Source organism: Cibotium barometz, chromosome 63, assembly GCF_041138505.1.
Source record: "Cibotium barometz isolate CiBa-2024 chromosome 63, ASM4113850v1, whole genome shotgun sequence".
NCBI classification, from domain to species: domain Eukaryota; kingdom Viridiplantae; phylum Streptophyta; class Polypodiopsida; order Cyatheales; family Cibotiaceae; genus Cibotium; species Cibotium barometz.
In genome coordinates, this window is record NC_141108.1 from 17,205,209 (window position 1) to 17,228,758 (window position 23,550).

The following is a 23,550-nucleotide window of genomic DNA, read 5'->3' on the forward strand; positions in this document are numbered from 1 at the left end:
AATGATCAGGAATAATCTCACCTGCAAAAATCAACTGTTCTTTGAGATCTTTAATCTCAGCAAGAAAAACATTCATGTCATCATCTTCTTGCATAATCTTCAATTCTAACTCTTTACGCAGGTAAGCGATTTTTACCTCGTTACGACCTGCATACAAACCAGCTAGAATATCCCAAGCCTGTTTTGCTGTTTTAGCTGAATGAATATGTGGGGTGATGTTACGTTTGATAGAAAGTGCAATCAAGGCATGAGCCTGCGCATCTTTACCATCCCAACGAGCTTGTTCAGCAGTGGGTAAAACAGTAGCAACAGTAGAGCTGCTAGAACCTGCAACATCCTCAACAGATCCTACATCCACAGACTGGACGTACATCCATACCCTGCATAATGTTTCACACTCCTTTTGCAACCAAAACATGCTGCATCATGTATGCCCAAAGTGGGTAGTTGCTGTCTCCATCCAATTTGTCATCAGCAGATAACATGCGAAATACATCATTGCTGTTATCAGCCATGGCCACTGACTGAAACTGATGCAAAAGCTACCTGTTAATGAAGCAAAGACTGAACAGAAAACGACTCGTGCTATGTAGCATGGTCCACAATAGAGTACGTATGCCTGTTTTGCAGAAAACTACACTGTCAAAATTTCTGCAAAAAATGACGAAAACACCTGTGCAGAACTTGAAATGCAAAAACGGAGCCCGAAACGACTTCAGATGCGATTTATGAGAATGCCAAGCCTTATAGGCTTATTTGTAGAGTATAGGGACCTGCAAATCGCTCGTGAAAGCTCACCTACATGAGTCGGAGGGTGCTGGCGGCATAGCCCTGAGTTGTTGGAATTAGGGTTGCAGGAAAGCACACAAAGCTTGGAGAAGAAGAAGAAAGAATGCACACAACACAAAGTGTATTAGATTGTGTCAATGTACAAAAGATCAGTTAGCCCTAGAATGATAGGCGTATATACAAGCCGGGGAAAAAAACCTCCTAAAGAGAGAAAAAGTACCCCGGCGGTCCTAAGTGTGTTCACACACATCACTGCCTATGTATATGGCAACAGGCATTCCACCCCATGGTCTCCCTCATCCCCCCCTTATAGTCGATAACCACGATTTGGGGGTGGGTAGAACACTTGGCCATGTTAGGTCTTCTGTCCATCCTCTTCCGCACTATTGGTGGTGCTCCTGGGTGGCTCTCCACTTTTCAGATACCAAGTGCACCAGAGGCCATAAATATAACTCTTCATGTCATTCCTTTCGGTTTTGTGGATGGGTCTTTAAAGGTTGAAAACATCACAAGTGCTCTAGAGGCCATTACCATGACTCTCCATGCCATTCCTCATAGTGTGGATGGGACGTGGCTATTGCTAATGATGTGGATAATATAGTGTGATGCCTATAGAGATTAGAGCTAAATGTTGCGGTGGTTGTTGCTATTGTTGTTGTTATTGTGTTGGTGTGAGGAGAAATTGATGACGGTAGGCTAAGATCTCAATATCAAGAGGAAACCTGCGAGTTTCTACACAAATTATCCATAAGGGGGACCCAAGAGTTCATGTGCACATAGAGCCAACATAGAGAGGGGACTAGGACTAGTTGCCTTCACAAATTATCCATAAAGCATAGCCAAAGCATAAGCACACAAGCATATAAGAAAAGGGTGTATGTGAAAGCATTGGCACTAGCAAGCTTAACCAACAAAGAGGGGGAAGAAAGACATAATGTGCAATCTCATAAAAATAATTTTAAATCTGCAATACTATGCATAAAAACCATGATAAAATTTATGGCTCGAAAATGGGTGCTTGGAAACTCCATAAAAGCTCAATCCTAAGAAGAAAAGTTCAAGGCAAATATAAACACCCCAACTTTTACATAGTGTAAATGGGTAGAAGCTAGGGATAAACCTTTACATGCTACTCAAAATTGTGCAACCTAAACATCTCAAACTTCAAAGGCATAGAAGCATTCATATGCACATGCATCTTTAAAGAATCTTGTGGATTTTGCTATAGGCCAAGCTTATGGTGCTAGTTGGGAAGGGATTGTCCAATCAATATTTGGGGCCACAATAGAGGAGAAATGATTGCAGGGCATCTGTGATTTCATACATAGGGTCATTGAATATGAAAGAATCCAAAGACCTTATGGTGCAAGTCGAGACATCCAATGCAAGAATGCCCATTAAGAAGAAGTGTCTGTAAATATATCATCTTTGCTCTTTAAAGGATACACCGATGCATGCATGGAGTAGTCATCAATGAAAGCAACAAAGTAAAGGTAACCACTAATAGATAGTGTCCTTATCGAACCGCATATATCACTATGCACAAGCTTTAATTTTCTATAATTTTTGGATAGCTCTTATACATCTGTCTTTGGGGAATGATGCCCGTTGCATCTTGCTAAGAATACACCCCCTCATATACATGCCCATTGGGTATGTATAATTTTTAGATAGCTCTTATACATCTATCTTTGGGGAATGATGCCCGTTGCATCTTGCTAAGAATACAACCCCTCATATACATGCTTGACTGGGGCTTCAAGATGTGGAAACTCTGACACCATATCATGCCGTTGAAGGTGTAACAAATTGTTGAAATTTAATTGACCAAAGCAAGCATGCCAAAGCTCTGTGTCACTCATGGTTTTAGTGGTGGCAACCACTGAATATGCATTATGTATAACTCTCTCATAAGAATCAAGCTTGTACAAACCATGGCATAGTGTGCCAAAAGCAACAATAACATCACCATCACACTTGTCATCCATAAATCATTAGGGAAAAAGGGAGCTCATTTTGGGGCCTTTTACGGTTTGGAAAAATAAGCTCTCAACCAATGAACAGAGGGCCAATGTAACGTTGGAAATTCACAAAAATAAGAGAAAATAGATAAAAGAAACAATATTTTATGTAGGTACAAGCGTGCTACATTAATGTGGAGATTGGTTTTTTATTCTCACAAGATCTTTGGACATGAAGAGAGAATCCAGTCTGACATTTTCTCTAACAAGGGCCTTCCCGCTTCCACCTTCCTTTGAACTTTGAAATGTTGTGCTACCTTTTCTTCGAAAGGTCTACCATTCTACACCATTGCCTCATTGTGCAGCAGCCTCTTCTTTTCCAAAACTGCTCCCTTGATCCTGTTTGGCTTAGAGTAAGATGTTTCTTGTCAACTGTCTGTCTGCCCACTTTCTCTTTCTTGAAACTTCACTTTGTTATCTTGTTTACATTACTTTGCTGTGGTTACAGATTCACAAGGTCTCCATGGTGAATAAAAACTATGGCCGTTCTTGTGGAAGACGCTCTGTGGATGATAATGCTATGAAGGCAGAATTATACCACACATCCTTACCCCGTCGACCTGCTTCTTCTATTTCTTCGGTAGAAAATTCAAGTACAGTCAAAACGGAAGGAACTTGGGAAAGGTTTAGTGTTTCGAAAGGAGCATGGGTGCTCATGCAACCTAGCAAAAGAAAGAGACCCCAGACAAAAAACATTTTCTTAGCATCATGGAAGGGAAGAGTACGAGATTTTAAAATCACCAGAGGGAAGATATCGGTGAAAGAAGTTTTGATTCAGCATGTGTACATGCATAAAGAACTTGTCTTGCGAGACTATCCAAATGATCTTCCGCAACACAGGCGTAATTGTATATTTTTCTATTGTGGTTTTCTTCTTTATGAGGTGTATGGATTTTTAAGATAAAGCTTTCTTTCTTTGTTTATTGACATTCTTGTGTTATTTTATTTCAGATTTATACCCTTCATCGTATGAGACATGGCAAAACATCGATTGTATTCTGGGATTTATAGATGTTTTCATGGATCGATAGGAGAACAACAATACCAAGGTCAATGTGCAACAGAGCTAGCTCAATCCGGTATATTTTTTACTGATCATTTTTATCAGTTGTTGGACAATGCAAACACACATGGTGTGTTAAGAAAACAAGACCTTCCATCATGGAATTCAGTGGATTGGCCTCTCCCACATTTTAGTGTTACAGAGGCATATAGGGCCAAGCTTTTCAAAGAAGTACAGAAAGCTCTGAGGCCCAATATTGCCACAAGGATAATAAAAATTTCTTTATGCATGCCTCTCACAGTTTTTGTAGACTTGTTTAATACCTTTCCAGTGAAGGTTTCAAAAACAATGTTCACAGTTAAAGCAACAAGTCTGGCATGCATGCCACAATTTTTGGATAAAGGTTGGGATAAGAAGACATGTAGTTCAGTGTTTTGTGAGGTTGTCCAACCTTCTATGCAACTGAAGTACATGGTTACATCACAAAATTTCATTTTTTCTTTTTATTATAAGTGCAGTCGAATGCTAGGTACAAAACTAGTCCCAATGGATCAAGATGAAGATCCTTTGGTGCAGAAAATAAACTTCTTGATATTGATGTTGTTGAGAATGGTGATGTGCTAGTCCTACTTTGGAGCCATGGGGGCCCCGACCTTTACAACAGCCTACATTTTATAAAAACCTATGATGCCATGGGGGCCCGACCTTTACAAAACAGCCTACATTTTATAAAAACCTATGATGCCAATCTTCATACATGTGAAGTTTTGGAAACCATGCCCAAAACCAACCCCTCAATGGATCCCTAAACCTCTCCTATATGAGCCCAACACTTCTATGAGGGCAATCATCGTATTTGGATCCCCAAAACTTACAACCTCAACTTTCACCCCATGTCACTCAACAGTCCCCTACCTTTCAATGGAAACCAAAAGTGACTTTCACCACAAGGACTGCCCAAGAAAAAGGGAAGTAAGCTACACAAGAAAATGCCTTAGGTGAATGATGTGCAAATCAAGGAGGAGAGGAATCGCACAAGAAAAAGATTCATGGCAATGTGCAGATTGCGTGGAAGAAAAGTGGCACGAGGAAAAGCCTTGGTGAGTGATGTGGGTGATGTAGATGAGAGAAGAGGCAGAGGTGCAGATGTGGGGTCAGAGAATGCATAAGGGAGAGGCATGGTGGAGGGGTAACAAGTGGAGGAGGGGAGGACTTACCTTTGAGCCACATGCCCATGGTTACCATAGTAGCCACCACCACTTTACACACAGACTCCCCTGCACCATGCATATCTAGTATTGCCATTTCAAGAGGGGTCACATCTAATTCTAGTGCATCCATCCCTTCCTAGAGTGTGTGCTACCAACTCCTAATGCGAGACCGAGTACACTTATTGCCCACATGACCAAAGCACTTGGGACACTAGTAGGACACATACCTTATGTTGTACATACACCCACACCTAGATTTAGACCAATGCATCCTCATGTAGTGCCATGTGTTGCACCTACACTTGCTCCTATCATTGCTTTTGTTATGCTTGCACCAACTCTACCCACAGACCCAGTTGCTTTTGCACAAGTCCTAGGAAGAGTGGGAGAGCATAGCACCTATTGTGAGAGATGGCGATCAACATAGCCATGGAAAGCTTTCCTAGATAGCCAAGCTAACTCATAAATTCATTGGAGATGGTGATTCTAGGAGACATTTGGAGGTATTTGATCAAGTCTGTAAGGTGTAAGGAGAACGTAATGAGGTTTCCAAGACCAATGCATTTAGTCTAAAATTAGACGGTAAGGGCCGAGGATTGGTATAGAGCTCTCACTCAAGGTTGACGAACGCTTGAACTTCATCGCTCTTAGGAGACTGTTCTCGAAGTAATTTGTGTGTGAAGGAGTCTTATGGTGGGGTGCAGCTTCATAGTAGCTACACAAAGCCAAGAGAGAAGAAGAGGAGTTAGTTTGAGATTTCATTAGCCGGCTCAAGCATTTGAACTCTTGTTGCCTTCTGCATTCGAATAATCAACTACTTGATATACATCTATGGGCTTAAACATGAAGCGATCTATAATGGCTTAGTCATTAGAGGGATCACTACATGGGATGAAGTCACAACAAATGTCATCCAATTGTTGAAATATGCAAGTGAATGGGTGTGTGCGGAAACAAGCCCTTAGCAAGAGACTGTAAAAGGGAGTCCATAATTAAGTGGGTAGTAGTGAAAAGGTGAGAGGAATCTATTGATGAGAGAATCAAGGGTAGCATGAGTGAATATAGGGGTGTGAAAAGATTCTAGGAAAAGGTGCCCCTAGATGTAGGGGAGGTGGCACAAATCAAGGAGAAATCAGTGGGATTAGATGCTTGGCATCTTGTGGATGTAAAACCTATAAATTAAGGCATTGGACTAATGAGAAATTGCTAGTTTTTGAGTATCCATGCCTATTTTAAGCTATTAGATTAATCATGCACTAATCTCATCTTAATCACTTGCTAATCATGTTGATCCTTGCATTTGATCTACCATAGCCCACTCTTGCTTGCATTTCAACATGGTAATAGAGCCAAGCTTAGGATTCATCTAATTTTTGAGCGTAATTACCTTGCTAATCATGATTAGAAATTAAACCTTTTCTTTAGTCTCTTTTTTCAACTATCTTCTATACGCCCAGCTGGTGGAGGAGCTCCCTCTCCCTTCACACACATCCATTGCCCAAGCCCTTTTAGAGGTACAAACTAGACTCAGGGCTCCACACGCAGCTTTAGCACTGATATAAACAAAAGCTCCCAAACTCCTCAAAGACTCTAATAGCTACCCTAGGCTCCTTGGCTCTCTATTTTGCCATGAGCCTTGAATTTCAGCGCAGATCGTGGGCGATAGCGCGTTTATCAGGCGCCAGTAGAATTGGGGAAAATGCTCCATACGATGAGCTTGCTTCAAATCCGTCTAACTCCAACTAAACCTGGGGGTTTTCAAGCATGCTCTACAAGCTGGTGAAGACGGTTTTTGATTTCATAAAGTCTACAGTGAGATCCAGCACTATGCACAGTCAGGGAAGTGCCTCTGTTAATCACTTGATTAATTCTTCATTAAAGCTTCAGTCTTGATGTTTGTGGACTCAAAATATATCTAGACACATTTATCTACTACTATATTGAAGCATTTTGAGATTAGATTTATGCAAGTGGATCAATTGAAGACTCCAAGCAGGGATAGTCTGTTGCACATGAACAATGAATTATCTTGGCAAATTACTTGATTAATTCACCTAATCAAGGTCCAACATTGGGAAGGTGCAACATAAGTCTATGTGTTCGAATTGAATTTTCCATCACAATCACTACCTCGATTAATCCCTCCAAATCCGTGTATTCTCTACACACACAAATTGTGAACTAGTACACCTAGTCTTTTGAGCATCATTAGTGATCAAAACTTGTTGGAATCAATAGATTGAAGTTGTAAAAGGGTAGACACTGCCCTTGAATCTTGAATTGGATCAAGAGGTAAGACCCCCTTCACATCATCATGAGCAGTGCAGACAAAAGAAAGGTAGGACACTTTCTTCTCACTAAGTGAAGAGTGAAAGGAAGGATGTGCTAGATGGGGTTCTCGATAGAGACGACCATTACGAGAATGAACGGCATTCAGTAAATAGAATTAATAAAAAGATATAAACGTAAGATCACACTGACTATGTGTGTACATAAAAGTATAATAAAGAATAACATGGTTGAGTAGTGACCAAAATCTTTTTTTTAAAACAACTTGCACTAGTGTATGTTCATTGGCATGGATAGATAGTCATGTACAGAGACAATAATGGATACATCATCATGAAAGAACATACAGATTTAAAAATCAGAGAAGATCGGACAACGAGCAAAATCAAATAGAAAAACTCAAAAACATAACCAAACACGGCAAAAAATAACCAAACACGGTAAAAAATAACTAAAAACATGCACGTGCTACATTGTGCATGCACGTTTGCACACGCACATGCACACAACACTCACACATGCATACACAATCGTTTGCACAGGCACGTGTGTAACACACACACATTTTTCCATCCACACGCATGTGCACCACGTGCACCCTACACATCTCGAGAAGGTCAAGCTGTTATTACTACCAATTGTTACTACCAATGCATGACACAGATTTTTCTAATTCAGTTGTGTACTCCAAGGATAATTCAGATGAATGGTGAGGACGAGTAGCTAAATTTAACGGGAGTAGTTTCATACATGGCAAACAAAGACCATGTATTTGCTCATGAGGAAAAATCTATGGGGACTAGTTGAGGGAAGAGATGAATGTCTAGAGGAGAATTGGGAGAATGAGTGAAAGAGTAGGAATGAGAAAGCATTAGGACTCATTGCAGTTAGCTTAAATGATGAAATCATTCACCACATTGCAGGGATACAATGAGCTAAAAATGCATGGGATGAACTTAACAAATTATTCGGCATTTAAGCAAAAAATTCAAAGATAAATCTGCTAATGCAATTCTGCAAACTTGACATGAAGGAAAGTGAACCTCTAACCACACACTTGAACAAATACAAAAGCATTAAGCAACAACTGGCAACCATTGGGAAGAAAGTAGAAGATGACGAGGCACTAACAGTGCTTCTAAAGAGTGTGGACAAGGGGGAGTATAAGAAAATTATGGCAACCTTAAAGAATGTACTAGATTTGAAGTTGCATGAGATAGAAGAAGCTCTACTAGAGCAAGAGACCAAGGTCAAAGAGAAGAAAGGGTTGGACCCAACAACTGGAGAGGAGAGCATTCTACACCCGAGGAGGCCTTGCACGAGGTCAAGGACAAAGAAGAGGCAGGGGAGGAGGAAGGACCTTCACTTGTTACAACTGTGGTGGGAAGCTAAGACATGGCTAGAGACTGCTACATCAAACCAAATGAAGAAGGATCGACATCGGCAAACTTCATGGAGACTCCTAAGGCGGCAGAGGAGTTAGAACATCTTTTCTGAGAGAAAAAGAGAGGAAACCCCACAAGCCAAATGAAACCTACCCCAAAAGAGTAAAGCCACCTCCGATGATGTAGGCCATGTGGTAGATGTATGTGTGAGCACTTTAGTCAAGGTCGCACGGGCACTTGTAGTAGCCTTGGACACATAGAGAGAGAGTGTCAAGGACTATGAGTTAGGGACTTGAGGCTCTGGTTAGACTACCAAGTAAGAGGGAAACTTGGTATAGGGTCCAGGTGTGCTACTTGAGGGGAGGTGTTGGAATATGCAAGTGAATGGGTGTGTGTGGGAACAATCCCTTAGCAAGAGTTTGTAATAAGCAAAATGGTCCTACCATCACACCTCTCAAAATGATAGTGTGGTCAAACTCAGAGATCAATTTTGAGAAAGCCTAACCTACCTGTGAATGCAATAACGAGACTCATGTCTCAAAATACACCTATTGTGGAAAAGAAAATAGAAAACCAGGCTACTTCAATAGCAAGATCCAAAAAGAAGAGGGGCCATAGAAGAAAGAAATCTGTAAAAGGGATAAAAATGTGAAAATGGAACGAGTGAACCTGGGAATACCTAACAAACCAGTCTACATGAATGATAATGATGAAGATTCCGATTTAGTGGACACCTAGGTTGGTTCTGAGCAAACTAGAAACACTAAAGAAAAAACCAAGGAGACCAAAAAGGAAAGGATGCAGAACATCAAGAAACCAAATAAAGAGCAACTTGGTTCATACACTAGCCCTATAAAAGAATCGGAACAACTTCATGAGCTTAGGGATATGGTCACATTTTCAGGAGGAGTTAGAACCAAGACCAAAACAAGTACTAAACATATCTAACACTGTTCATCCAAACAACCAAAAGCCTATCGCAACCCATAAACCATTGGATATACCTATTGTCATTCTTGAGGTCAGTGAAAATTCACTTGTCCCAATCATAGATTCTAAACTCTTTAGGATAATGTTTAAGTATGAGAACCCTAAACCCATTTAAGAGGTGGAGATTCTAATCTCACCAACACCCTCATATGGTAGAGAGGTGACAACAAGTAAAGTACTCCATTGAACATCCCTAAGTTGATGGAATTCATGGCTTCAAAAATTGAGACCACAATCATTGCATGTCTGTGTGGAGATCGTGAACTCTTTGTTGCATTAAAAGCTCTTCTTAATGGGGAACTTAATGTTGGGCTACTACCCTTTGTAGACATGCATAAATTATATCCTTCCTATGAGACTACACTAGAGCCTAAAATGGATGAGGACAACACAAGTAAAGTACCACTGAAAATCTGGGACAATACTTTGAGAGAGTGATGAGACTAATGCAACCCTCTCCATCACTGCAAAGGGAATCATAGTAATGGGAGTCCTAGATGGTGGTGCCAGAGTGAGTTTAATCACCAAAAAGTGTTGGAAAAAAGAAGGGTAAGCCTCAACTTAAAGTGTATGACATTGTTGTCAAGATGGCAGATGGAACAATTGCCAAACCGATTGGGATGTTACGAGATCTTAGGATCAAGGTGCTCAAACATCGGGTGAAGCATACCTTCATCGTAATGGATTTCTCCAAACAACCAAACTCTGATGAGATGATCCTAGGAAGACTGTTTATGCGTGAAGCTAAAATGGTCCATGATTGGGCAAGGAACCATGTCTACTTGCAATTCGATGATTTAATCCTTAGAGTAGATCTTGTGACTAGTCATGTACATCTTATGGGTAGTGGGGTAGACTTTTCGGCAATCAATCGAATACCACCATTAATTATGTTCCATTACAATATTTCTTCACATGCAAGAAGGACATCAATACTAACCAGGGGTCATCCCAATCAAAGTTCACAGACGAAGGTGATTATTTAAATTAGATTCAAATGATGACCACCATAGACACTTGGGGAAGATGAGGATCAACATGGGTAACACCGGATGGTGAGGAACTCCCCAAAGTTGTACCATTGGGAATGATGAAAGCCATGTACTTAGAAAATGAGGGAATTAGGGAATATAGTAAGCTTGAATCCACATGGGAAGAAGACTTTGATTCATACACTTCTAACTCTTACATTTCTAGTGAGGAGTCTGGAAATGAGACAGAGACAAAACTAAATCAAACCAAGCAAAACTGAGATAAGTGACACAGAATTAGAATCAGATGAAGAAGCTTCTCACTAAAGCAAAAGAACACTCAAGAAACAAGACAATGTTGTAGATGTTCATTGAAAGTTTATAGATAAGAGTTACAAAAAGTCATATATTGTAGGCAACCCCAAGTTGATATAGCCCAGGTGGAAGTCTCTAGCCAACCCCAACTTAGTTGTTTGGCTCGAAGGAACAAAACTATGCGTTAGCTCAAAAGGAATGAGAGGCTGAGGCTAATGTTGTCAAGGCAGCTGAGAAAGAGAAAGAACAAGAATCTAAATTACTGGAGCATTACAAATCATACACTACAGGGGAACATAAGTTAGTGTTTGATAATGTAAAATGAGGACCTACGACGAGTGAGGAGAGCAGAGTATAGGATGGACTTGCTGAAGTGAAGGAGGTAGACTTAGAAAAATTTGGTGAAGATTCTAACCAGTTTACACTATAAAAGACCTCACCAAGGAAGAGGAATTTGAGCTCGTTGCTCTTTTCAAGGAGTATACTAATTGCTTTGCGTGGACGTACCATGACACGAAGGGAGAAGTGGTAAAACACACCATCCCATGGTACTTGATGCCAAACTAGTCCAACAGTGACCCTATCCAATGAATCCCAAATATGCAAGCATTGTTAAGGAAGAGATTGATAAACTCATTGAGTGTGGATGAGATTGAACACTTAGAATGGGTCTCACCCATTGTAGTTGTCCCCAAGAAGAATGGAAAACTCAGAGTGTGTGTTGATCTCAAGAAATTGAATGCTACCATGCACAGGGATCACTACCCCTTGGCATATTCAAAACTTGTGCTTGAATGAGTTGTGAGCAAGGAGGCTTATTATATGGATACTCATGTTACAATCAAATTTTTATTGCACCTGAGGACTAAGCCAAAATAGCTTTTGTCACCCATGATGGTGTGTATACTTATAGAGTTATGCCATTCGGTCTAACCAATGCACTAGAAGACTTATGAATATTACTTTAAGGACTTCTTATTAAGAAAGTTTCTTGAAGATTTCTTGGATGGTTTATGCATTCATTTGTCTTGGAAAGAGCACCTCGCATGCCTCAAAAGGGTGTTTGAAAGGTGTCGATTTTATTGCATATCCTTAAACCCTTACAAATGCCAATTTTGGGTAAGCATGGAGTTATTCTTGGGCATATAGTGTCCAAAATTTGAATCACAATAATGGGAGTCCAAGATGGTGGTGCGGGAGTGAGTTTAATCACCAAAAATTGTTAGAAAAATATGGGTAAACCTCGTCTTGAAGTGTCTGACATTGTTGTCAAGATGGCAGATGGAACAATTGACAAACCTATTGGGATGTTACGAGATCTTAGGATTAAGGTGCTGAAACATCGGGTGAAGCATACCTTCATCGTAATGCATTTATCCAAACAACCAGACTCTTGTGAATGATCCTAGGAAGACCCTTTATGCGTGAAGCTAAAATGGTCCATGATTAGGCAAAGAACCATGTCTACTTGCAATTTGATGAATCAATCCTTAGAGTAGACCTTGTGAAGACTGGGTATGTACATCTTATGGGTAGTGGTGGCAATCAATCGGATACCACCATTAATCATGTTCCATTACAATATTGCTTCACATGCAAGAAGGAAATCGATACAAACCATGGACCATCCCAATCGAAGGTCATAGATGAAGGTGATGATTTAACTTAGATTTACATGATGGCCACCATAGGCACTTGGGGAAGGCAAGGATCAACATGGGTAACACCACCGAATGAAAAGGAACTCCCCAAATTTGTACCATTGGCGAATGATGAGGGCCATGTACACGGACAATGAGGGTATTGGGCAGTATAGTGAGCTTAAATCCACATGGGAAGAAGACTCTGATTCGTACACTTCTTACTCATACACCTCTAGTGAGGAGCCTAGAAATGAGACAGAGACAGAACTAAAGAAAACCCGAGTGAGTGGAACCAAACCAAACAAAATTGAGATAAGTGGCAAAGAAACAGAATTAGATGAAGAAGTTTCTCACCAAAGCAAAATAACACTGAAGAAACAAGACAAACAAAAGCATTATAACACACACAAGAGGTTGCAAGAAAGAACAACCACAGCCCAATGGCTACAATACATTGGTGTTTTAGATGTTCATTGAAAGTTTATAAACAATTGGGGAGGATTTACAAAAAGTCATGTATTGTAGGCCACCCCAATTAATATAGCCAGGTGGAAGTCTCTAGCCAACCCAAACTTAGTCGTTTGGCCCAAAGGAACAAAAACTGTGCATTAGCCCAAAAGTAATGAGAGTCTAAGGCTAAGGTTGTCAAGGCAAGTGAGGAAGAGAAGAACAAGAACTTGACTTACACTCGTTATCATAGCATTACAAATCATACACTATGAGGGAACAGAAGTTAGTGTTTGATAATGCAAAATGAGGATGTACAAGTGAGGAGAGCAAAATATATGATGGACTTGCTGAAGTGAAGAAGGTAGACTTGGCAGAATCTCATGAAGATTCTAAGTTAGTTTACATTGCTAAAGACCTCACCAAGGAAGAGGAAGTTGAGCTCATTGCTCTCCTCAAGGATTATAGGGATTACTCTCCTCAAGGATTATAGGGATTGCTTTGCGTGGACATACCATGATATGAAGGGAGTTCTCATAGAGTTGTACAACACACCACCCCCATGGTACTTGATGCTAAACCAGTCCAGCAACGATCCTAACCCTAACTAATTAATCCCAGATATGCAAGCATTGTTAAGGGGAAGAGATTGATAAACTCATTGAGTGTGGATTCATCTATGATATTGAACACTCCAAATGGGTCTCACCCATTGTGGTTGTGCCCAAGAAGAATGGAAAACTCAGAGTGTGTGTCAATCTCAAGAAAGTGAATGCTGTCACGCACAGGGATCACTACCCCTTGCCATATTCAGAACATGTTCTTGGATGAGCTGTAGACAAGGAGGCTTATAGTTTTTTGGATGGATACTCATGCTATAATCAAATTTTGATTGCACATGAGAACCAAGCCAAAACAACTTTTGTCACTCAACATGGTGTGTATGCTTACATAGTTATGCCATTCGTTCTAACCAATGCACCAACAAGTAAGGATGACATTCTTAGACGTTGCTCATCGGCGGAGGACGAATACCTCATAATCATGGAACAAGCATACTAGGGGGTAGTAGGTAGACATTTTGCGACAGAAATCACAGCTAGGGAAATACTCCACTTGGGGTATTGGTGGCCAACACTTTTTAAGAACTACACACTATTTATAAAAGGTTGTGAGTGATGAGTGCCAACGTTGTGCCAAGCTATAGAAGAAGGACATGATGCCACTGCATCTTGTTAGAGTCAACCAGCCTTTTGAAAAATGGAGCTTAGATTTCATTGGCCCTATTAGTCCTATTGCATGTGGCACACAAGCACGCTTCATCATTATTTCCATAGATTATGTACCCAAGTGGGATGGAGCAAGAGCTTCACAAAAATCATATGCCATGGCAAGATTACTAAGTTTATCTATGATAACATCACCTACTTTGAATGTCCATTTGAGCTAGTGAGTGATTAAGGTAAGCATTTCATCAACAATGTTATCAAAAAATCTCGCTACTAGCACATTCATGATCGCACACCGCAAATCAACGCCATATTACCCACAGGAAAATGACTAAGCTTTGAGCACCAACAAGGTTCTTATTTCGATATTGACAAAGACTGTAGGCTCGACGCACTAACTAGGAGTCTAAGCTCACAACAGCTTTATGGGCCTATCGCACATCATACAAAGTTGCAATTGGTTACATGCCATTTAAAATGGTGTATGGACTTGAGGCAATAATGCCTTGGGAGTTCATGATCTTGAGCTTAAGGGTAGCTATAATTGAAAAGCTTAATGGTAATGAATTGGCTGACCAGTTGTTTATTTTGGAATATAGAAGAAAGACAAATTATAGTGCAAAACATGCTAAAAGAAAAGGACTGAAGAAAAAAGTGGTTTGACCAAAATCTCAAGGACAAGGAGATCAAGGTAGGAGATCTTGTACTTATGTATGGTGTCCATAGTGAAAAGAAAAAGCTCAAACATATTGTAAAGGGACCATTTAGGGTTTGTGAAGTTACACCACAAGGTACTATACGTGTTGAGACTCTTGATGGAGTTGAAACTATCGATTTTCTTAATGGTGGTGAGTTTAAAAAATATTATGGACCTCTACCGAAGCATCCTTACGTGCTTCTCATGACAAGTAAGCCACCATGGAAAGGACCCCTCAAAAGAAGATCCAAGCCCAATAAGAGGTAAGGGAAAGATGGAAAAACTTTAACAACATCAAGAAGAAAACCTTGGACCTACTGCACAAGCTTATGTTGAAGAGCAATCGATAACATAGATGATCACATCCCACCCATTGAATTGCCTAGCCCCTATGGTAAAGTGTTCTATTATGCTATGCTTGATATAGAAACTACTCGCAATTTAATTTTCTTCAATGCTATACACCCCTTTGAAAGTGAAAGGTATCAATGGTAGGAACAACAAGGTTCTTAGGCGCTACTTCAAATAAAGACATATTGTGATGGCAACAAACACCTGGTGGGAAACTTCCTAGTTATGCTTGAAAGAACAAAACCTAAACCGGGAATACTTGGTTGCACATGGATAAAGGCTGCTGTATGATTGACTGGTCAACAAGTCATGTCTCTATGGGTGAAGCCATGGCTGAATATTCTACTCATAAACCCCTACCTCCTCTCACTCTTGTCAAGAATTGCACAACGAGGAGGAAGCTTCAACATCAACTAAAGCTAAGGAAAACCCCTCCATTTTATTGTTCATTGTTCAAGGAACTCTCGATTCTTTTACTCCACATGGCAAACACCTCCATGTAAAAATGACGAATAGATATGATGACCTAAAAAGTAGAAACCCAAATCTACCTTGAAATGGGTTCCCAAGATTTCTCCATCCGTGTACCACCTCAACCAACAAAGCAAAGAAGGCCTCAACATAATGATCGGCACAGGAAGTCCAAATTACAGGTCACCCCAAAATGGATACTCAAATGCTTATTGAAAGCTCAAGGCTACTATGAGGGTAACCATTGTATTTAGATAGCAAAACATAAATGTATACCATTAATCTCGCTGTTGCCGCTTACAAATTCATAAGTCTCCTTTACCAAAGGCTTCAATGGCTTCGATGGCTCAAGTTCAAACAAAGGGAAGAATATTGTAGGAGAACCTTTACCATAAACACCCAACCAAGTTTGGATCCCAAAGAGAAACCCTATCACAAGAGGCAAGGTGATTGATGGTGGAGAAGCTTCTACATCACAAAATGTTACAAAACCATTGTTGGCTATCCAAGCCCTAATCCCATTGGTCTCCCTAGAGCGACCCACTACGCAAGTATAAATTGCCTTGCCACAAGAGTTAACTCCATTGCTTATCTATATAAGGGAGAACGCATAAGCTTCATCCAGTCTTATGAAAGCCCCTTACCACCCTTTAAGCTGGAGATTGATATGCCGCAACAAGTAATAAAGGGCGCTCCTAGCCAACAAGAACTCATGAAGCATAGTTGGAAGGGATGGTTAGAAAAAACCTACAATACCTCCCACGAAGTCAAGGTATCATAGGAAGCAAGAAGGGGGACATGCTAATATCATCACTTTTACCCCCCATGTTCCTCTCCTAGACAAATTTCATGTCCATATCATAAGGGAGCCTATTGGAAAAAGCTAACCCATGATAATATAGTGACACCAATGTGTACAAGAATATAGCATCTATACATATACTAAAAATCTGACTAACAATAAAAATTAAAAAAGACGATGAGAAAGAGCACATATCAAAATAAGAGAATGAAAGTACAACTCTGCTATTCTACAAGCCATGAGCATGGAATTTTCATGGATTAATACGAGTGACCCTATCCTAGACCCAGATTGTCAGGATTGGTACTATCAAGGGTAGCAAAGTATTCTTCCTCCTTTCCACACCCACTCATGATATTTTTATGCACCATTAGGGGAGCGATGTTGTGGAGCCACTTTTGTGGACCTGTTTTACCTACAGTTTCATCCCTTGCACCATGCCTTAACTGTGAGTGTCACATGTTTTTTGTAGCGTCCTACTTATGCTGGCATTGTAGAACTTATTTTAGGCACTATGCGATGGGACTGTTTGCAGTCCATGTGTAGGAGAGACCCCACAAATGACATGATGATGTGAGTGTACTTTAATCAATGGGAGGACCCTATCAAGTAAGGAATGTACAAGAAGAGCTTGTAGAGCAGGGGAGGAGGGCAAGAGCCTATGCACTTAGATTGTCATTCTATGAAATAAAGTTACCGACTCCTTATCCCTTATGGAGCATGGTGGGTCATTTCCTAGACAGCTTAGCTAGCAGTGAGGATGCACACAGACCGTTGCCTCGAATACCAAAGGAGGCATTTCTATTGGAATCAAACCTTAAGGATGATGACGAGCTTAGTTACATTGGGTCCGACCCAGTGGATGAGTTGTGGCTATCTAATGATGACCTATTGCGATGATTTTAAAGATTTCTTTTTAGGTTCATAAGAAGAAACAATGAAAGTTCTCAACATTATAAGTACAATTCTGCAAACCGACTTCCCAACCATACAACTAACCAGGTGTATTCTAAATCCATCCTCAAATAATGCTATCGTTTTCAATTTTAATATTTTTTATAATTCTCCATATAATGTTTGTTTGAGTGCTTGCTTACATCATTCTGTGCTTAGTCGATCACTTTCTAGTTATTATTACTTGGATAACGATTAAGGATTTGGTCATAGTTCAATCCTTGCTTGGATCGACTTTAAAGCATGCCAAGTACTCCACCTTCCTTAGTGTGCCCTCTTTAGTTAGAATAGAGTCTTCTATGTGAATTATCAAGTGAAAGCAATTTTAAATAAACAAATAAATAATAAAAAAGAAGGACCTAAGATAATCATCACCATGGGAGATCTTGTTAGGAATTTTGGTTCTTAGTGATAGAGCCTTGGGACCATAGACTTGATCTTCATGGGATGGAACATTGTTGCAAAAAGTAATAAAAGGGTTAAAAAACCATCGTTGTCGAGGTACTTAGCGGTTCTTAGATACTCTTCTATGGGGTCTCTGGGCCATTTCTGGGTCTCTGCAAGATGGTACCCTACTTTTACATTTTTTATTAGAATTATAGGTTATAATTTCTTATTTAAAAAAATCAAATGTGAAAGTTTGTAATAAATCACTTAGCAGTTTCATTTATGAGGCTAGATAATAGCTAGAGATGGTTTCACAAAAGTGCTAAAGTGTAGAGACTAGGGTCATAACCCAAGGCATGATTTTTGCTTCATCTTACTTTAGATCAAATTTGGACCAACCTTAATATTACCCTTGTCTTAACTAGAAAAATTTGACCAATCACAGTGATATTTCCTCACTGCTTGATTAGGTATTTGCATTGTGCCTAAATTTTAATTATTTTCCACAAGAACACCTTACTCATTATACCGTGTTGCCTTGTAGACCTTATAACCCCTCTCACATTTCTACAATAACATGCATACAGCATACAACCTCAACGTATCTTTATCGATATATTCTGAGGACAAAATTTGCATCAAGAAGGGGGGTATGTTAACCCTTGTCAAAGACCTCTATAGCATCGTCTATAGCATCGATGTCAGCCGTTGTATCATTTTCACCACCTTTGGAATGGCCAAAATTTGCTCGAAAGCTATGTATTGTTTATTTTACGTGTGTGCTCTCTGCTTATTTATTAAAGGTGCACCATAGGATCTTAGGTTGAGAGTGCTAGCTTTAGAATAGGTGTTTACACTAGTTAGAGTGGCCAAATAAGGACCAAACTTTTAACTTTGGCCACCCAAGAGTGTGAACCCTAGCGGTTACTCTCAAAACCTAAAATGGGTCACCTACAAACCTAAAATGTAACTCTCACCACTCATTCTTTTCTGCATAAGCTAATAGAGTGCTCTTCTTCTCTACTCTCCTATACTATTACTTGCTTGCCTTGTGCTTGTTTGAGCTCTTATGTGTGCTTGCTTGCATGTGTGTCAGAGAGTGAGTTTGTAAGATAGAGTGGTGAGGAGGGTCGAGCTTCCATTGGAGTGCGGTAGTGGTGGCGGCACATTCTCTACTATGGTGCTTGCAGCTCTCTTACATAGGCACATGCGACTTCATGTGCACTCTCACGTACACCCCCACCGCAGAATACAGCCCACACATGGCCACGTTAAGATGCAAACACTTGTGTGTGCATTGTGGGTTGCATATTTTGAGAGCAAGAGAGGCTTTATGTATGTGGGTTATAGAGAGAAGCCTTAGTACAATTACATATGGCACAGGTTTGTAGATGAGAACCTAAAGCATCATGAGTTTAGGCCTATTTTACTTTCAAGACATGGATCAAGTACCCATGTTTCCATCTATAGGCTGTGTTTTTTTTATAAAATATTCTATGAATATTGTAGAATTCATGTTCTACCATGTAACTAATGTCTTTCAGAAAACAAGAAGGGAACCAAACCGTTTGCGATAAAAAATTGGCATCATGTTTCCTATTAGACATTATTAGATACCCAAATATACTTTTAAAGGGGGGGAATAAGATTTTTTTTTCCCTATTAGACATTTATAGATAAGCCCAAATATACTCTTGGTTTGGGGGCTGGGGGTGTAAGTTGGGTTATATATTTTCTTTTCTTTTTTGCCAAATTTTATTTTCTTTTTTTAGTTTTACAAAAACTAAAAATAAAGACCCTGAAGGGAAAAAATAAATGAGGAAAGAAAATTAATAGAATGTATACATGCAAAAAGGTAGAGAGGGGGAAGAGTAAAATACGCAGAAAGTAAAAAGTTAACTTATTTATTTGCATTGTTATATACATGTATGTATATTCTTCATTTAAATTAGAAATTGAAGTATTATTTTCTAAAAACTTTTCTTATTTTACAAGAAAGAAGGATTCAATATTGTTTTTGATTTAATTAACACGGACTTGCCAAAAATGCCCTAAACTTTTTTCTTGTGAAAAAAAAAACTCAAAATTTAATAAAAGGGGACTTATTTTTATGAGAAAATTTTACCAAGAAGGGATTCACTACTGTTTTGGATTAAATTAACACAAGAAGAGGACTCGCCAAAAATGTCCTTAACAACCTATGCTCATTATGCATTCAATCCACATCAAGTGACTATAACTTGGAACCTTTGAGATCTATTGGGCATGTCTACATGTGTAGGTACCACATGTGATTCCAAAGACCCATAAAATGCAAGCACATGAAAAGTGATATGTCATATCAATAGCACACGTGAGAACACATGTGAGTGATCTCAACTACGTGTTTATATACAACCTTGCTAATATACAACACATGAAAATTGAATATGTTGGTTGAATAGCACGGTGAACATATAGGAGCGATCTCAACTACATGCTGATATACAACCTTGCCGAGATAAAACATGATGCCTAGGATAGCCCTTGTTTTTTCTAATATTATATAAATATTCTAGGGACCCCTACAAGATGTCTTGCTACTCAATGTAAAAGTTGTATTTTCAATGAGAAGCCACTTCAACGATATGTAGTACTTGATTACGCCATACAATTGCAAAAAATAAAAAAATTGAAGAGAAACCCAGATAAAGGAGAAAATCTGTGGCTTCCTATAAGAATGCCACAATATCCGCCAAAAAACCCTCTGAATGTCAATCAAAATGCCGTAAGATTCCCAATGGGGTCTAAGAGTAGGGACACTCTGAATGTGTCCCAAGAGATGTCTGGCATTCCCCACCTTCTCCAACATTTTACCTCTAAAACAACTTATTAGGGAGAGTGTTAGGATTACTTATTAGGACAAGGGAGGACGTACATAGGATTTAGGGCTGATAGTTTGGCACTACCCAAGGGACTTGTATTATGGAATACCCGAGGAAAGACACTAGCTTTAACAAGGTCCAAGAGCCCCACCTATGGCCCTAGTCACAATTATGCTAAGATTAACATAGGAAATATGAAGGGGGGTGGTAAGGGAAGTTGGTAGAGGAAGAAGGGATCTAAGGGGTGGCCAGATTAAGCTAGCTCAAGTGGCTAAATTGATGCACAAATTCCAAGGTGACACTGATCCTACAGCACCATAAGACCTTTGCACATATCTATGAAACATTTGGTGAGCAAGATGACTTGACTCATGTTAGTGCATTTAGCCTAATAGTGAGCAAGATTACTTGACTTGTGTTAGTGAGTGCATTTAGCCTAACATTGGATGGAAAAGCAATTTAGTGATTTAGACCATTGAAGCTTGAGGAAAGATTAGATTTTGTAATCTTGAGGGCTACATTCATGGTTGATTTTACTTGAAGTGGAGAAAAATGGAGTGCATTTACACATTTAAATAACATAAGCCAAAACAAAGGAGAAATAGTACAACAATATATAGCTTGCATGAAACACGTGAATATGAGGTATGCAGACTTTGAAAGCTTGTTATTGACTTGCTATCATGATAGATGATAGATAAAATTGAGAAGGATTTGGCCCATGAATCCTACCTTAGTACTAAAGCACCTATTCTAGTCTTGAAGGAAATCCCCAAGGAAACACCATTACTTATATGTCAGTTCATGAGCTTAGTACATCATTTTTGGAGCAATAATTGGAACCTGAACTTATTGAGGCATGCCTTGTCTCGCCAGCATAAGATAGTACAAGTACTTTACATGGTAATACTAGTTCAAATGTAATTTTAGCATCTGTCTTATATGTCAGTTCATGAGCTTAGTACATCATTTTTGGAACAATAATTGGAACCTAAACTTATTGAGGCATGCCTTGTCTCGCCAGCATAAGATAGTACAAGTACTTTACATGGTAATACTAGTTCAAATGTAATTTTAGCATCTGCCTTTGCATCTCTCATAGCAGAACAAGCCAGGTGGGATGGTAAGGGTGCACTTTCCTTGAAAAGGAGCATTACTCCTTATTGTTGTTCGTGTAAAATTACCAACTAGGCCTGGGATGCACTTGTTGTACTTTTCCAAGTGCGTAAACGAGGCATGTGTGGCTTACTTACGTAAGCAGTTAGAGTTCGAGAATATGAATGAGGGGGGCTCGATGAACAATTGTCTCAAAGATCTTAGAGAGACACTTGCATGTATTGATGAGGCCTATCTAAATAGTTCATTAGTGTCTACTATTCTCGTAGCTTAATGTATTCAGACCACCAGTGTTTTATATTAAGACTTTGGCTTATGATGAAGGGTAATCCTAATGCCCTTACGTTTGATGTGTTGGTTGCAATGCTCTTGCAAAATAAGAAGGGAAATCCTATAAAAAATGAACTGTTATGCTCGTGGGAGATCAAGCATTTTCTTCCAGTCACTCAAAAAGGTAAAGGCAAAGCCTTCTCTCTCAAGGTAGCTAATGGTAGAATCAGCCCAACCTTCGGGCAAAGACTAGCAAGGATATTGACAAGGGGGCTGATAAGCCCAATAAGAAAGGTAGATATAACTATTGTTAGAAGCCGCGCCATTATACTAATGAATACAGAAAAAGGCTATTAAAACTAAAATGTTTATGAAAAAGAAGCTTTAAAATATGTGTTTTATAGCTCATATTATAAAGCTATAGAAGGTATATATATATATATATATATATATATATATGAACTTTTATAATAAGTTTTTGTTGAAGCCATAGGCGAATCTAAGGGGAGGGAAGAAAGAATTATGTATCAAATTAAATTATATATATATATATATATAAAGCTTGTAAAAAAGATCACAATAGGGTCTGTATGCCCCAGCACATAAAAGGGGGATTTTGTAATTCGAAAATTAAAGCTTAGAAAAAAAAGCTTTAACAAGGCTTATAACAAAGCTTTTTAACAAGCGCAGATGGCTGCGAAATAGAGAAGGTACGGAATAATTTTAAAATTTTGATTTTAAGAAAAGCTTCAAAGCTTATAATAATAAACAAGACAAACAATGACTTATGGCTTGGGGAAATAAATGCGCGCAGCGCGACTTGAAAAAAAAAACCAGAAATCCACCATCGCCATCACGATTGTCCCCGGTGGAAGAGAGAGAAGGGAAAAAAATTTCTGTTGCCCCTGAATTGCAGCCGTCACAAGAATTGCAGAGAGAGGAGAGAAATAAGAAGCAATTTGAAGCTTTTCTTTCTTTTTAATTCCAAAAAAAAAGAAAAGTAGAAGCCTGCAAGTAGTTTTAGTTTTTCTATAAATCTAATTGTGGGAGATTGAATACCATCCAATCCATTATAGATTTCCTACACTTCCACTGGCTTAGCAATCTTGCTATGGCAGTTTATGCTTCTTCCCTTGCTCATTTGATATGGTACGGATGGATTATGAAGAAGATTAGTGAAATTAAAGATGGTTTTATGGTTTCCACAAACCCACTAATGGTTTTTTACCTTGCTTTACCCTTTGGATGAAAGGTTGATGGGAATTCGTTGTCTAATGGTTAACAACAAGCCTTCTTTCAACCGTACATAAGCATAAACCCATAAACATGTTCTTCAATTTAAATT